The 17863-nt window shown below is 40.0% G+C and overlaps 1 protein-coding gene across 8 annotated transcripts in view; it reads left to right on the top strand.

The window, feature by feature from the left end:
• Positions 1–1860: 1860 nt before the first annotated feature.
• RAPH1 (Ras association (RalGDS/AF-6) and pleckstrin homology domains 1) overlaps positions 1861–17863 on the top strand; it is a 184755-nt gene continuing 168752 nt past the window's right edge. For 2 of the 8 annotated variants that reach the window (XM_033429464.2, XM_033429463.2), the window contains exon 1: positions 1862–2177. The gene's annotated coding sequence lies outside the window, so the exon portion shown is untranslated. Of the gene's footprint in view, positions 2178–17863 lie in introns of all 8 variants that reach the window. The other 6 variants (XM_004262828.3, XM_004262827.3, XM_049712340.1 and 3 more) reach the window with 6 other exon arrangements.

Below are 17863 nucleotides of genomic sequence, written 5' to 3'. Positions count from 1 at the left end.
TCTGCGCACCGCAAGGAAGAGTAGCCCCCTATCACCGCAACTAGAGAAAGCACATGGGTAGCAATGAAGACCCAACACAGCCAAAAAAATAAATAAATAAAATAAATTAAAATAAATAAATAAATAAAAACACTCAATGGTCTATTTTTTAAAGGTTTCGATTAAGTGAATATCTTCCCTGTGCAGTTATCACACAGTCTTGTTATATAGAATTTGATGAGAATACGGAGTTACTATGTTTTGCACTCAGGTATGTATAATTCCAACAAACCTGGTCATGAGGGATACAGGGTGAGAAGCTATAGACACATTTGTATGAATTATCACTTAAAATGTTTAAAGCTTTTGTTAATTTATTGTGCAAGGTACTATGCTAGACATTATGGCAGATATAAGGATGAATAAACTATTGTATTACATTCATTAGAAAAGATTATAATTTATTGAAATAATTATAATTAGAGGTAATGAATGATGAATTCCACAAGAAAGGAACAGAAGGCTATAGGAACTGGTCAGCAGCAGCATCTTCATTTATATGAGATAACATTATTCTACACAGAATATTAAAGCGCTTTCTAGACTTAAAATACAAAACTGCAGTTATGTTTCTAAAGTACAGATATCTCAAGTGTGAAATGCAACTAGTAACTGTATTGTATGGTTCTAAATACCAGTTTGAAACAGATTATGTACCAGTTTGGAACAGATTGTGCAAGAGAGACCAAACCACTTCAAAGTCCTCAAGAATATCTGAAAGAAGGAATGTAATTAACCAATCCAGGATTTGGCCCCAGGACAGAGAAATGAACACTCTGGTTCTTAGAAAGGGAGCCAGGATCTCAAAAATGTACAGTAAATTTTTTGTGAAAATTCCAGATACAGATACTCTTACTTAGCAAGCAGATGGGAAGACATGGAAAAGGAATATTCACTGCAACCAATTTCAGGTCACACTCCGGATTTGTTAATTGTTTCAATGCTGTCAACAAATTTGCTTTGCATGTAGCCAGGCAAAAATGATTTAATTCTAGTTTTTTCTTCCTTTGATCAACTTTAGAAGGTCAAAATAAAGATATAAATTAAAATTTAAGTCCAAGTCAAGCCTACATCAAATTAAGCAGCATCTGGGTAACTTAGAGCTTGGTGATAAAGAATAAAGGTGCTATCACCTTACTCCTAAACCATTTCAATAAGGGGTGTGTGTGTGTGACAGAAATTAAGAACGCAAGATAAGCAAATTGCAAAGCTAAAAAGTAATCGAAGAAAATTGAAATGTCCAATTTCTAAAAGCTTCCTAAAATAGTGCATGAAACTGCAGAGAGAGTCATTGGCCAGAATGTGATTTCCTAAAAAAGGCCTCACACTGCAACAACGGTCAGTTTAAGTGCCTAAGGCCCCATCTGAGGGTTGCTGGAGTCCTGGAATACTCCAGCAGGAAGGTGCACGCATACAAGTCCTTGACAGACGTGCTCAAGGCTTCACTGTGTCCCAGGGCCCTCGGAGAGAGGCCGCTGGACCTGCTTCCAAGGAAAAGCGAGCAGGGGTGGAACAGCACCGTAATTTTCCTCCCTCACTCATTCATTCTCCGATTCACTGGTTCCTGGAGGCGGTTCCCAGGGACGCGCTGAGGAAAGGCGGAGCGCGGGCGGCCCCCGCTGGGTGCGGTCGGGCGCCTGGGGCTGGGGGTGAGCCTGGCGGGCCAGGGGTGAGCCTGGCGGGCCAGGAGGCGCGGACCGCGGGCGCCCGGGAGGGGCGGGCTCGGCTGCCTGCGCCGGAAGTGAGTGGCGGGTGGCGGGTGGCGGGCGGGAGTGGGGGGAGCGAGCGGTCGGACTCCAGTCGGTCAGCCCGGCGGCCGCCCGGCCCTCAGCCCCGCCTTCTGCGTCTCGGCCGGACGCGGCTGCATTCGGATCCGCAGCCGCTGGGCGCTGCGGCCGCCCCGCCCGCCGCGCGCTCCGCCCAGTCCCCGCCGCCGCTGCCAGGGCGGTCGGTCAGTCAGTCAGTCACGGAGCGCGCGGCGCGGGAGCTGCGGACCTTCGCGGCGTCTCCGGAGAAGGAGCGCCGCGCCTGGGGAGGAGGCGGCGGCGGCGGCGGCGGCTGGACGAGCGCGAGCGGCGGCTGCCCAGCCCGGGGCCGCCCCGGAGCCGGGCCCGCCGGAGGACCGAGCCGTTGCCACGGTGAGTGCTCAGCCTCGCTCTCGGGCCCGGCCGGGCGCAGGGTTGGGAAGCGCTGCCGTCGCTCCCGCCTCCATTTTCCCGGCGCCTGGCCCCGCCATCCGGGCGCGTTGCGGACGGCCGAGCCTGGGGCGGGGTCGCGGCCGCGGCCGAGGCCGGGGCTGGTCGGACCTTGCCCGTCAGGCGGCCGGCCGGTGTTTGGGGGTTGGCGGGGCCTGGGCTGTACCCTGCGCCCCTGGGGGCCGCGACAGAGGGAGACAATGAGATGCAGGGCCGCCTGGGGAGGGTGCGGTTGGGCTTCTCCGACCCGGCACCGGGGACTGTTGGCCCGGGACCGCGGGAAGGAAAGGACTATTCCCCCGACTAGCCACAGAAACCAGTGATTCGGTGTCTGGGGTTCCTCGGGTTTCAGTGCTCCCCATCTTTCGTAAATGAGTTCAGTGCAGAGATTTAGGAAGGCGGGGCACCTTCTGTGTCTTCTTTCTAATTAAGCAGGCTGAGTAATTGCTCCATTGCTTTTGAGCCCATCTCTTCTGCGTCTGTTTGCATTCCCGCCGGAAATCCAAACTGCAGTTCATGCGGGGGGGGAGGGGGGGAGAAGGAAGGCAGTGTAATAGCATTAGGATGCCTTCGTTTTAAGACGGTTTGAAAGATGTGGTTAATAATTCAGGCGGAGTCTTAGGGTGTCCCCGCGGTGTGAGCTGGAAACCGCGTAAGTCATTGCTTGTAAGCATGAAGACGTGGCTTAGTATGAAATAAGAGCTTTGGGGAAGGGTGTAAGCGTTACATCAAATGTGACTTGTTTGTGTGTATCTCATATATTCTGTGGGAAGGGCAATTGGGGAAATCTGAGCGAACTGAACGGTTCACTTAGCCTCCAGATTAAGGGTTGGTGTTGTCGGCAGCATTTGTCTTGGTGATGTGGAGAGCTGCCTGTGTGTGTGAAGTCCGCGGTAAAGGGACAGTAAAGGTAACCAACCGGCTAGGGATGGGGCGTGATGGGGTTATTAAAATGGTGGTAGTGAGTCCGTAGGAATATTAAATTCAGCAAGTATTTATGGAATACCTACTATCTGTTAGGCAGGGTGGGGGATATAAAGTGAACAAGAATGCAGCGTATAGCGGTGGAAAGAGCTCTTTGAAGCCAGGGAAACCAGGGGCGCCGTAAGCACTGGAATTGTCTGGTAGTGTGACGTTGGATAAGCTGTTGAACTCTCAACAGTACGGTTCTCTATCAGTAAAATGGGAATAACTAAGACCACCTGCTTACCTCCCGAGATGGCTGTCAAAGGAGTAAATGAGATAATGTATGCAAAATGCCTAGCACCTTGCAGGGCACCACGGCGTTTTTAACAAATGTTAATTCCTTTTCTCTCTAGCCTACTGCTCCTGAGATTTTCTTGGGGGAAGGTGGGAGAAGTGAATGTAGGTAATTGTAATGCAATGCATTATATAATAAAATGTTGAAGGAGAGGTGCAAAATGGGGAAGTGAAGAGGCGAGGGAATAATTCTAAATTGGGAGCACTGGGGGAAAATTCATGGAAGCTGTGGCATTTAAGTGGAACCTTTAAGGATGGGTAGGATTTCAGCTGATGTAGATGGGCAGGGTGAGGACATTCCTAGTAGAGGTGGAGGAATTGAGGAACAGCAATGGGGGAAGGGCAAAATTAGAGACACTCAAAGGCTTTTTAGCTCTTGTTGAGTCTGACCTTCAAAGATTGTCTCTGTTATTTTGCTTTCTGTGTTGTAAATTTACCAGAAACCAGATTTAGTATATTCAAGTAAGTACAGAAATGTCTACAAAGCTCAATACATGATTTTTTGGATAAGACATTTTGTGGTATTTGGACTGCTTCTCTCTCCTGTTTGAATTTAATAAAGAATTATTTGTAGCTAGTTCCTTGTGATGAATAATAGTTCTATTTGGCAGAAAAAGCCGCTGATATTGTCAGTCAGAGGTCTTACTAAGATTATATAGTGAGTAACTGGCTGAAAGATATGGAGTAGTGGGCACATATTGGGTGTGTCTCAAACTCTTGATCAGTATTGTTTGTTTTCACAAATATTTTAACACTTAATTTTCGGAAGAGGTGTTTTTAACCATTGTCTTGTCTTTGAAAAGAATTAAAATGGCTTTTCTTTTGGTTTTGCTACCTTTTGGTTCCCATCCCATGCATAATTATTTATTAGATGAGCATGGTGGATGGCTATCACAATATTATTCACAGATACTTGGACACACATTATAAAATCTCATGACTTTGCCTTGGTTCTGAAGTAGTTGAATGTCAACATTAGTATTGTTGATCTCAAACACTTATTTTAGGAAAATTAATATTAGCAAAACAAGATATATGACCTCAAGCAAATCACTTTTCTTGGACTCTCAATTCCTTTACCTATAAAGTGAGAAATTTGGGTTAAATCACCGGTTTTCAATCTGTGTTTTACTGAACTCTAGAACTCTGAAGAGGACTTTCAGAGGTTCTCCAGGTGTTTGAGTTTAATTGCATTAAAATTGTGTTTTAAACTCAGAATAATAAAAAGCAACTACTTTTTGAGATGCACTATTTTAAGTGCTTTACATGTATTGACTTATTTCATCCTTGCTATAATCCTGTGATGTAGGTTCTGTTAATATGTGAAAAAACAGGCACAGACTACAGAGCTATAAAGTGGCAGAGCTGGGTTTGAAAGCAGGCAGCATAACTCTTAAGCTTGTGTTCTTAACTACATTCCTATATTGGCCACCATAATAAATAACACGCAATTTTTTTTTATTGTGGTAAAATATACAACATAAAATTTACCATTTTAACCATTTTTAATTGTACAGTTCAGTGGTATTAAGTACATTCACATAGTTGTGCAGCCATCATCACTATCCATCTCTAGAACTTTTTCATCCTCTCAAACTGAAACTCTACCCATTAAACATTAACTTCCCACCCCCTTTCCCTCTGGCCCCTGGTAACCACTTTTCTACTTTGTCTCTGTGATTTTGACTACTCTAGATACTTCCTATAAATGGGATCATGCAATATTTGGTTTTGCTTTTTATCTGGCTTATTTCACTTAGCACAGTATCTTTTTTTTGAATATCAAATTTATTTTTATTTTGGGGGGGGCATAATTAAACCTTTTATTTTATTATTTTTCTTAACATCTTTATTGGCGTATAATTGCTTTACAATGGTGTGTTAGTTTCTGCTTTATAACAAAGTGAATCAGTTATACATATATCCCCATATCCCCTCCCTCTTGCAGATCCCTCCCTATCCCACCCCTCTAGGTGGTCACAAAGCACTGAGCTGATCTCCCTGTAGCACAGTATCTTTAAGATTCATCCATGTTGCAGCATGAATCAGAGTTTCATTACTTTTTAAGGCTGAGTAATATTTCATTGTATGTGTATATACCACATTTTGTTTATTCATCTGTAGATGGACATTTGGTTGTTTCCACCTCTTAGCTGTTGTAATACTGCTCTGAACATTGGTGTACACATATCTACTCAGGTCCCTGCTTTCACTTCATTTGGGTATATACCCAGAAGTGGAATTGCTGGATCATATGGTAATTCTGTGTTGGATTTTTGAGGAACTGCCACACCGTTTTCTACAGCAGCTGCAGCATTTTACACATTTGCAGCTGCAGCCAGCACAAGGGTTTCAGTTTCTCCACATCCTCACCTCAACACTTGTCATTTTCTGTGTTTTTGATAATAGCCATCCTAATGAGTGTGAAGTGGTATCTCATTGTGGTTTTGATTTGTATTTTTCTAATGATTAGGGATGTGGAGCATCTTTTCATGTACTTGTTGGCCATTTGTGTATCTTCTTTGTAGAAATGTCTATCCAAGTCCTTTGCCAATTTAAAAGATCGGGTTGTTTTGCTGTTGTTGAGTTGTGGCAATTCTTTATATACTCTAGATATTAATCTCAGATCCATGATTTACAAATATTTTCTCTTATTCTGTGGGTTGCCTTTTTACTCTGTTGATAGTGTCCTTTGATGTATAAAAGTTTTTCATTTTAATGATGTCCACTTGATCTATTTTTTCTTTTGTTGCCTGTGCTTTTGGTGTCCAGGAAATCATTGCCAAATCCAACGTCATGAAGCTTTTCCCCTGTATTTTCTTCGAAGAGCTTTATAGTTTTTGCTATTATATTTAGCTCTTTGATCCATTTTGAGTTAATACTTGCATATGGTTTTAGGTAAGGGTACAACTTCATCCTTTTGGTTGTGGATATCCAGTTTTTCCAGCACCATTTTTGAAAGAACTGTCCTTTCCACATTGAATGGTCTTGGCACCCTCTTGTACATACATGTAAAATTTTCTCACATTGAAAACAGTAGTGCTGCATTGGTTACACCTGCTTAATTGGGGGGAAAGCATTCCTTAGAATGAAGCTTCTTTTACTATCTCTGATTATTTGTGAATTTTAAATGGGTAAGGAAAGTTGTAGTTTGCAGTAAGTTTTTTAAAAATTCAGTCCTGTGCATGTCCATTCATATAAAATTGTCTAAACAGTATATTACTATGGCATGTAAACTGCGTTTGGTTAAATGACAGGCAAGACTCAAGCCCATTCCTTTGGGGGTATACTCATCCTGTGTAAGTCAATTTGTTTAGTAACAAATGAACATGTAACACTAAGTCCTGATATCATGTTACAGTATAGATGTTTTATAGCTCATTGCAAGTTTTGGGTTTTTCTTGTTTGCCTTGTAAGCAGTTTTTAGATATTGTTACTAATTTTGAAAGAAGAAAATTCTTATTTAGAAATTTTCTCAAATCAATTTAATTGAAACATATCCTGAGACTGCAAAAGAAACCATTAAAAGCTACTAAGAAAACAAAACAAGCGCTGCTACCTACTTGTAACTACTTATCTGAGTGAAATAAAAACAAAACTTTACAGAAATAAATGGGTTGTTTAGGTGTCAAGACTAACATCTCTAACCCTCATTTGTCTCTTTGAGTTTTTAATAAATTATATTTGAACATAAAATGGTATTAGCAGTGCTTTTGCAGTTATATATATTTGCCATGCTGCGTAAGATTTCTTCTGGAAAAGTTTTGTTGTGAAATATTAGAAACCCCTCAGATTATATGATGTCTACACTTCATCCTGTGCTCTTAATCACTGTCATTTTAAGATATAGTATTTACCACACTTTGGGGCAGATGTCTTAAAATACATCACTCAGGGCTTCTCTGGTGGCGCAGTGGTTGAGAGTCCGCCTGCCGATGCAGGGGACACGGGTTTGTGCCCCTGTCCGGGAAGATCCCACATGCCGCAGAGCGGCTGGGCCCGAGAGTCATGGCCGCTGAGCCTGCGCGTCCGGAGCCTGCGCGTCCGGAGCCTGCGCTCCGCAACGGGAGAGGCCGCAACAGTGAGAGGCCCGCGTACCGCAGAAAAACAAAACAAAACAAAAACATCACTCATAACTTATAAATTGACTTTTTAAAAAGCATATGTTCTGCTATTCATAAAGTATATATTGTTACTCTGCTTTAGGCAGAGCTACGCATAATGGAGAAATCAAAGAAATAGGTATATCTCCCCTCCACAATAGAGAGGATACTAGTTTAAGTGCAGGATACAAGGAATCAGTAGAGAATGTAATTTAAGGGAGCAGAGTGTAAAAAGAAACAGAAGGGACTGGTGTTTGTTAGGCTTGGAAAAGAAGGGACAAGTCATCCCTTTACGTGAGAAGAAAAGCAAGATTGCGTGGCCCATAATTGATGTCTTGTCATTTGTGTAGCACTAAAAATGTAAGCCCCCTGGTGAAGAATGGTGAAATCTGGAGAAAATTAGAACTGTGAACATATTGAATAGGCCCAAATATTGTAGAATTACAATAGTAAGTACAGTTTTTAAATTGTACTTGAAAATTGAATGCTTTTTTGGAAATCACTTTTAGAATGATCTTACTAAGTTTGATATGTTTGAAGAAGAGTGTTAGCTAAGTCAGTACAGCAAAATAACTAGCAGTGTGACTTGAAAATACAATATATTCTTTATATATCCCAGACTGTACGTGCCTCTATCCATGGTTCCAAGCATAGTTTATTTTCCCTAATTTTTCTAGTCAAAATTCTACTCATCCTTTGAGTCCCAGTTCCATTGCCACACACCTTTGTGAAGCTGTTTGATACTAAGTAGAATTCATTGCCTTCCTCTTCATTCCTCTAGACCTTACTTGATTTTCCCTATATTGTAAATAATTGTATACTGTCTTAAATCCCCGATTCTGGAGTATTGGATCTAGTTTTACTCATCTGAAGTCTCTCAGTCCCTTAAATATAATAGAAGTGCAATAAAAACGGTTTTAACGAGGACTTCCGTGGTGGCGCAGTGGTTAAGAATCCGCCTGCCAATGCACGGGACACGGGTTCAAGCCCTGGTCCGGGAAGATCCCACATGCCGCGGAGCAACTAAGCCCGTTTGCCACAACTACTGAGCCTGCGCTCTAGAGCCCGGGAGCCACAACTACTGAGCCCACGTGCCACAACTACTGAAAAGCCCGTGTGCCTAGAGCCCATGCTCCGCAACAAGAGAAGCCACCGCAATGAGAAGCCTGCACACCGCAACGAAGAGTAGCCCTCGCTCGCTGCAACTAGAGAAAGCCCGCATGCAGCAACGAAGACCCAACACAGCCCTAAATAAATAAATAAATAAAGGTTTTAATGAAAGCCATCATTTGAAGAATTCTTTATGGTTGGTGTTACATCTCCTGAAAGGATCCATAAAAATCTAATAATGTTTATTTTATTTATAAAGAACAATTCTTTCTCGCCTTATTTGGTTTATTTTATAATGTAACAAATGACTTTAGAGACTTGTGAAGGGAATCAGTGATCCTCTTTATCTGTGAATAGAGTTCTTTATAAATGTTAGTAATGGCTCAAAAACCTTTTTGTTTACCCTAAGTTTTTTAAATAAATATTTGTTTTTTAAAGCAAGCGTAATGAATACAGTGCATTATGTTTGAAAAATCTTGGTTGTACTGCTTAGTAATACAGAAATTCCAAAGTCTGGATCTTAAATTTGTTTATTTTGGTACTTGGTTTTAATGCTTGTCTTAGCTAAAAGGCAGCTCATGCAGGGACACGTACCCCAAAAGAATAACTGCCTCTTTGGCTATACTTTCTAAATGGAAATACTCATTGTTGAATCTCTGTCCATCAATTATGCAGATTTGGCTAGCAAAGTTTGCCCTTTCTATGCAAACCAATGTGAGGATTTGCATTTATATGTTTTTAATAAATGTATTCAAAATCCAGAGAAACTACGTATGGAAGGCATTTAAAGAATTAGAAAATGGTTTTTCTGTGTTTAGAGTGTGCAGGTATGAGTATTCAAGATGACACACATTGACTTCTTTTGAAATACAGTTATTTTCTTACTAAAAAAATGCTTCATTTACCTTTAAGGTACACGTAGATTAACTATGTTTTTGTTTTTAAAAACAACTGCTAGGTAGCATACTGCTAACCGTCACTGATCACAGAAAGTCAGCAAATTTAGACTTTGTGTGTGTGTGTGTGAAAGATAAATGCTTAACTCATCTTTAAATTTGACAGCTCTTTTAAAATACTTTGCCATGAGACAACCAGTAAACCTGTTTGGTATAAAATATTTAACTGGTCACTCCTCAACTACATCAGCAACATTCTGTAACACTTGGTGCTGTTTCTGCTTCAGCTTGTCTTTTGCTGCAGTAGTTGCATTTGAGGTTAAACCTTACTTCCCCTAACCCAACTTTCTTTTGTTGAGGTCAAAGCAGCTGCTTCATGAAGGATTAGATAATACAGTTTTTCCATAAAATATTGTTTCTATAAAGGAAATCATTTACTGTAAGAATATGTCTTCCCTGGAACACCAGTCTCTTGTAGCAATTTACAAAAAGGTGCGTTCTTTATTTCATTTTTTTTTTTTTTTTTTTTTTTGCGGTATGCGGGCCTCTCACTGTTGTGGCCTCTCCCGTTGCAGAGCACAGGCTCCGGACGCGCAGGCTCAGCGGCCATGGCTCACGGGCCCAGCCGCTCCGCGGCATGTGGGATCTTCCGGGACCGGGACACGAACCTGTGTCCCCTGCATCGTCAGGCGGACTCTCAACCACTGTGCCACCAGGGAAGCCCCTTTATTTCATTTTTGAAAAAGATTCCAGCAAATACTATCACTCTTCCCTCTAAATATTTAGAATCATTTAGTACCAGAATACTTAGACTACTTTATACATATGATGTGTGACTGTCTGACAGGTGGCCATAATGAAGAGGCCAGTGTCATTTTCTATGATAAGGATACACATGTATTATATTGTATTACATTATATGGTACTTAAAATACATATGTGTATTAAGATAAAGATTAAATAGAACTCCTAATATGTTGTTCTTATACCCTAATGGATCATCACTCATACTTCCTGGGTTTTAATCACCTCCATTTTGGAAATTGCTATACAAGCTTATTGAAGTACTGTTGATAATAATGAACCTTTTATATCAAGTTCCATTTCATAGTGTATAATATACTTGTATGAAGCCATCTTAAAAATAAAGCACTTGGGACAAGACATTCTGATTTTCTTACTAGTTAGAAAGAAATGTTTGTGGAAGAAAAATAGATAAATTTCAACAAAGTGAGACCTTAATAAAATTCTTTTAAAAAAATTTTATTTATTTATTTATGGCTGCGTTGGTCCTTCACTGCTGTGCACGGGCTTTCTCTAGTTGCGGCGAGTGGGGGCTACTCTTCGTTGCGGTGCGCGGGCTTCTCATTGCGGTGGCTTCTCTTGTTGTGGAGCACGGGCTCTAGGTGAGCAGGCTTCAGTAGTTGTGGCATGCAGGCTTCAGTAGTTGTGGCACGTGGACTCTAGAGTGCAGGCTCAATAGTTGTGGCACAGGGGCTTAGTTGCTCCGCCTCATGTGGGATCTTCCCGGACCAGGGCTCTAACTCGTGTCCCCTGCATTGGCAGGCGGATTCTTAACCACTGCGCCATCGGGAAGCCCAATAAAATTTATTCTTTACCACAGTTGAAGTTATTAGCTTATTTTAGAATCTTCAGTTTGGATTTTATATTATGCTTTCAGGAATTAGGGTGACTTAAAAGTACCCATTTAAAATTTAATTTAGTAATTCAGTAGTGTTGATAGACATAATTTTTCCATGCCCATAGTGAGCATTTTTTTCCTTGAATCTCTAGCAAGATAGAAAACGTTTCCATGACCCTACCCTTTATCTTTCCCTTTCTTCTCTACTTCTGCAACTGCAGCCACAGTTGCTTCATCACAGATACATTTTGCCTGTTCTAGAATTTTGTATTAGTTGAATCATATGTATGTGTTCCTTTGTCTCCGACTTCTTGCCCTCAGCATGATGTTTTTAGATCCATCCATGTTATTGCTTGTATCAGTAGTTTGTTTCTTTTTATTGTGGAGTAATATATGCAATTGTACGAATATTGAATGTACCATAGATTTGTTTATCCAGTTTCCTGTTGGTGGGCACCTGGACTGTTTCCAATTTGGGGCTACTGTGAAGAAAACTGCCATGAATATTTTTGAACAAGTGTTTTTGTGGACAAATGTTTCATTTCTCTTGGATAAAGGAGTGGAATTGCTAGGTCATACGTAGATGTTCCTCTTTTTAAAGACTTGTATTTGAAGAACAATATACACATGTATCATAAACGTACACTTCTACAACCTGAATACTCCTGTGTAACCAGAACATAGATGAAAAAGAAAATTACCAGTGTGCCAGAAACCCTCCTCATATTTGCTTTTCTATACGACTGCCCTGTCATGGGTAGCCACTGCCTTGACTCCTTACTCTAATTTTGCTGTAAAGTCTTTTGGTTTGCTTGTTTCTTTAAATTTTTTTACTACTTTATTGAGGTATAATTTCCACATAATAAACTGCACGCATTAAAGGATACTGTTTGATAAGTTTTCATACACCTGTTAAGCTATCACTGCAAACAAGGTAGGGAACATATTCATCATCCCCCAGTTTCTTCACATCCCTTTGCCAATCATGCTCCCCTCCACCTCTGTCTCCGTGCAACCTGTCACTGTAGATTAGTTTGAATTTTCTAGAATTTGATGTATGGAATCATACAGAGTTCTCTTTCAGTCGTTCTCTCTCTCTAGTCTGGTTTATTTTTATGCAGAATAATGATTTTTTTAACAAGTCTATACAAAAGTCTTTATTTTAACATTAAAAAGAAAGAATCACATGTTCTTTCTCACAGCTTTACCAGACTGAACCATCCGATAAGTTACACGCACACAGGGACTTGGCAGGTTATTGCACAGCTTTGCAACGGGTTGAGTCAGGACCAAGTGGCCACCTTCCCCACAGCTGGGCTCTGAATAATGATTCAGAATAATGATTATAGATTGATGTAATAGAATAATAATTTTTAGATCGATCCATATTGTTTGGATTAGTTCCTTTTTATTACTGAATGGTATTACGTTATGTGTATATACCACATTTTGTTTATCCATTCACCTGTTGATAGCTATTTGGGCTGCTTTCATTTCTAGCCTTTTACTAATAAAGCCGCTGTGACATTTTGTACAAATGGAGACAGATATATGTACACATATATCTTCATGAATATGTTTTTATTTCTCTTGGATAAATACTATGAGGACATGCTGAGTTATATAGGGTACATGTATTTTTAATTTTTTAAGGAACTGGCAAACTTTTCCAAACCTGTATCATATTATGTATCCAACAGCATTATATGACAATTTTAATTACTCTACATCCTAGCACTTGGTATCGTCAGTCGTTTTCATTCTAGCCACTGGAATGGATACATAGTGGTATCTCATTGTGCTTTTAATTTGCATCTCCCTGATTACTAATAATGTTGAGCGAATTTTCATGTTCTTATTAGCCATTTGGGAAGTGACTGTGCAAGTCTTTTGCCCATTTAAAAAATTGGGTTGTTTTATCTTTTTTAATTTAGTTGTAGCAGTTCTTTATATATTCTAGGTACAAGTCCTTTATCAGATATATTTGTGAATTTTTTTGTGTGTGTGGTATGCGGGCCTCTCACTGTTGTGGCCTCTCCCATTGCGGAGCACAGGCTCCGGACGTGCAGGCTCAGCGGCCATGGCTCACGGGCCCAGCCGCTCCGCGGCATGTGGGATCTTCCCGGACCAGGGCACAAACCCGTGTCCCCTGCACCGGCAGGCGGACTCTCAACCACTGCGCCACCAGGGAAGCCCTGTGAATGTTTTTTCTTAGTCTGTGGCTTCCCTGTTTATTTTTTAGTGGTGTATTTCAGATAGCAGAAGTTTTGATATTGCACTTCATCAAAATGATCAATATTTCCTTTTATGGTTAGTGATTTCTTTGTCCTGATAAATCTTGGCCCACACTAAAGTTGCAAAGATATCTCCCTATGTTTTTTCCTAGGAGCATTATGATTATAGTTTTCACGTTTCAGTCTGTGATTCATTTTGTTTATGGTGTGATGTAGAGGTCGAACCCTACCCCCCATCCCATGTTTATACAATATCCATTTGTTCCAGCATCATTTATTTAAAAAAAAAAAGTGCTTTCCATTTTTGTCAATTATATCTCAGTAAAGCTGAGGAAGGCCCCCTTTCCTTTACTCCTTTGAAATCTTCGTTGAAAATATTTGACAATAAGTGTGGGTCTATTTCTGTACTCTCCATTCTGTTACATTGATGTAATTCTCTCTTCTTTTGCTAGAATTACATTGTCTTGATTACTTAGCCTTATAGTGAGTAAGAAGTCAAGGTAGAGGATATCCCCCAAGTTCTTTTCGCAGATTGTTTTGACTATTTTAGGTCACTTGCCTTTCCATATAAATTTTAGAATTAGATATTGGGATATACACCAGGAGTGTTATAGTTAAATTGGAAACCTAGTCAATATAGGGAGAATTGGCTTATAATAATATAGTATCTTCCAATCCATTAACATGGTATATCTGTCCATTTATTTAGATCTCTAATTTCTCTCAGCAGTATTTTACATTTTTCACTTGGCATAGAATAAACACCGCTTGCTGTCCTATTTGTATCTTTTTTTTTTAATGGCCAAATCATACTTTACACAAGCTTATTTTTATAAGTAAAGGTTTGGTATGGAGATTTTCCATTTGATAACCTTTATCTAATGCATAGATGAAGGGACCACCTGTTCTGATGTGACAGTGCTACAAATAGAGGAGACTGAAACATATCTTTAGAAACATTAAAGCAGAAGCTTACAGCTTTATAGTTATTGGCATAATTCTTTTGACTTGTATGGTTGTGGATATTAATATTTAAAGAGACTTATCTTTATTAGCATAGCCTAGTATTTTTAGAATCAGAAGTAAAACAGAATCTTATCAGTTTAATTGGAGCATTAGTTCTTACCAGAGGAGTTTGCATTTTGAGTTTGCATTTTGTAGTTTGCCTTTTCTTCCCCCTTTCATTAATAATACTAATGGAAATACGCAACTCTCAGAAATGTATAAAGAAGAAAATAAAACATAATCCTACCACCCAGGACTGATTACAGTTAAAATTTTTGGTATATTTTCTCGTGTGTGTGTGTGCGTGCACATGCCTGTTTATATAGCTCATTATTGTATGCATAATTTAGTTCTTCTTTCATTTAAATGCTCATATCACTAGCATTTTCCCATGCATTAAATGCTTTATGAATAATTTACAACATCTGCATTATAATCCAGGATGGACAATAAAACACACTTGAATTTACTCAGTTTTTCTTTTTTTGTGGGATATTTAGTTGCCTTTCCCCCTCCCCGTGTGTGTGTGTGTGTGTGTGTGTGTGTGTGTGTGTGTGTGAGTGTTTAATATTTGGCTTTAATGAGCATACTTGTTCACAATCTTTGTCCGTATTTTTAATGTCTTTCTAACATTGTTTTAAAGTCAGAAAAGTTTTAAACTGAAGTGTAAGATATGATAGACATCTACATACTCATCACCAGGAGTAATCAATTGTTTATATTTTGCTTCAAATAATTTGTTGAAGGAGAAGTAACAGATAAAACAAAAATCCTCCCCAGATAACAATTTGTGTTATTCTGGTGCATATTTTAGCGCATTTAACAAATGTGTGTCCATAAAATTTTACTTATTACTGTCTGTGCTTTTGAATTTTATAGAAACAATAAATTATATCTTCTTCTGAAATTTGCATATTTTACTCAACTGTGTGGTTTGAAATTATTAGTACTGGTTCTTGTAGATCCAGTTCATTCTTTTTATCAGAATAAGCCAGTTTTTCCATTCCTCTTTCGAGGGGGGTTAGTTAGATAGATAGGATGCCACAGTGAACATCCTTTTACATTTCTCCTGGTGCTTGTATCTTACATATTTGGGCACTTAGAAGTGGTATTGCAGGATCATAAGGTGCATAATCTCCAGAAGGCTCTCCAAAGCGGTGGGGAGTACATGTCCCGACCGGCAATGTTCTCATTGCTCCACATCCTCCCCGCCCCCTAGTTTTATCAGACTTACTGTTTTTGCCAACTTGATGAGTACGAAATGGATAATATTTTTTTCTTTAGTATGTTTTTAGAGATATTGTTATTAGGATGGGAGCACAAGGTTCTGTAGCGTATTCAGTGAAACTTTTTATCCTTGGAAATTGTATTCTTTCAGATATCCATTAAGAAATGTTTTCTAATCACACATTGAAACTTTTAAAGAGTTTTGAATAAAAGCATTGTTGTTTATGTTTATTCACAGTGGGGTATAATTGTTTTGTCTAAAGAAGTATTATCTGTCCTGGCTATAAGACTGATATTGGAGAATTGCCTAAATGCATTAACTCTTATGTTGTGACATCTGTGTAGATAATTTAGATGATTATTTGGCTAACAGAACCTTGACTGATTTTACTTCTTGTGAGCTTTTTGGGGAAACATTTAATTTTTTAAATCATGTACAGTCAAGTAAAAATGTAATATCCAGTTGTAATTTTTTTCATTTCAACAACTGACAATTGCTTATGACACAAGAGTAGAAATGATTTACTGTGGAAATTCTGAATGTATTATTCCTAAAAAGTTGTCTTCCCTAACCCTTTTCCCTACTGTGTGTGTATGTGTATAATAATATACATTTCCAGTTTAAAATATTGTAACATGTAGGCACATTAATTTTAAAAGTAAAGAATATAAAAGATGTAAAAGTTCTGTTCTCTGTTGGAGATTGTAATAAAACTGCCTGAAGGCAGGGACCATGTCTACCCTTTAAATAGCTATATTCTCTGTGTTTTTCTGTACAGTGCCTGACTCACAGTAGTATTTCACTAAGTATTTGTTGGATGAACGATATTATTTCTTGCTAAGTAGTAATCTTAAGTGAAAAATAACTGTACTTTTTTAGTACAGATAAACACAGACTTAATTCTGTGTGAACCTAGAATTCTGTCAGTATTTATTCTTACATGGTAATATTTAAGCTTTGGTTTTTTTGGTCTTCTGAGTGAGAAGCAAGCAAGTAAAGGCAAAAAAGTGGTAGTTTTTATTATAAAGAAACTCAACTCTGGATCTTTTTTTTTTTTTTTTTTTTGTGGTATGCGGGCCTCTCACTGTTGTGGCCTCTCCCGCTGCGGAGCACAGGCTCCGGACCTCAGGCTCAGCGGCCACAGCTCACGGGCCCAGCAGCTCCATGGCATGTGGGATCTTCCTGGACCCAGGCACGAACCCGTGTCCCCTGCATCAGCCGGCAGACTCTCAACCACTGCGCCACCAGGGAAGCCCAACTCTGGATCTACTTTTAACTGAAAAAGAATACTAACTTTTTAGCCTAAGAATTCACTTGGAGTCCCTCTGCATAATTTAGGTGTATTTTAGCCTGTGAACGTCGAGTTCTCTCTCCATGACTTCTGACTTGACTTATTGTCTCATCTCTCTGCTCCTGTATCTTTGCCCCTAGTCCTTGTGGGCACAAAGCGCTTTCCTTTACGAGCCAAGGGTCTCATAAATTTAGTGACTTTATTGACCATTTGGAGGTTTACAAGGGAGAAATCACATGATGTGTGTGTAGCCTTTTACCATCTTACAGCCTCTGCACCCCATCTGTGGCTACTTTCCCCAGCCAGCTCTTCAGATCTGCCACCATTTTTTTTATCCTGTAGAGCTTTCTCAGAACTTTAGTCCCCCACTCTCAATGTATTTTTCACAAGGAGTAGCACTGTGTTGTGTTGTCTATTGCTGTGCAATGGATCACCCCAGAACTTAGTGGCTGAAGACAGCAGCAATCGTTTTATTATTATTTCAAATGGTTCTGGGGGTTGCCCAGGCTTAGATGGTTCCCACTGGGAATGTCTCATGCAGTTGCAGTCAGGGGCAACTGGAGCTGGAGTCCTCTCAAAGGATTCCTCACTTACCTGTCTGGTGGTTGAAGCTGGGACCTCAGCTGCGGCTGTGGGCTAGTTTCTACACTTAGCCTCCTTCTGTGGCCTGGGCTTCCTCACAGCATAATGTTGGGTTCCAGCAGCAGCTTTCCAAGAGAAACAGCAGGTGGAAGCTGTTAGCACTTTTGATGATCTAGTCCCCGAAGTCACACAGCATCACTTCCTCCATAGTTCATAGGTCCTCCCCAGAGTCCAGGGAAAGGAACATAGACTTTACCTCTCAATAAAAAGAGTGTTAA

This window comes from Orcinus orca, chromosome 7, assembly GCF_937001465.1.
Source record: "Orcinus orca chromosome 7, mOrcOrc1.1, whole genome shotgun sequence".
NCBI classification, from domain to species: Eukaryota; Metazoa; Chordata; class Mammalia; order Artiodactyla; family Delphinidae; genus Orcinus; species Orcinus orca.
Note: the sequence above shows the minus strand (reverse complement) of the source record. Positions and strands in the feature narration are given on the sequence as shown.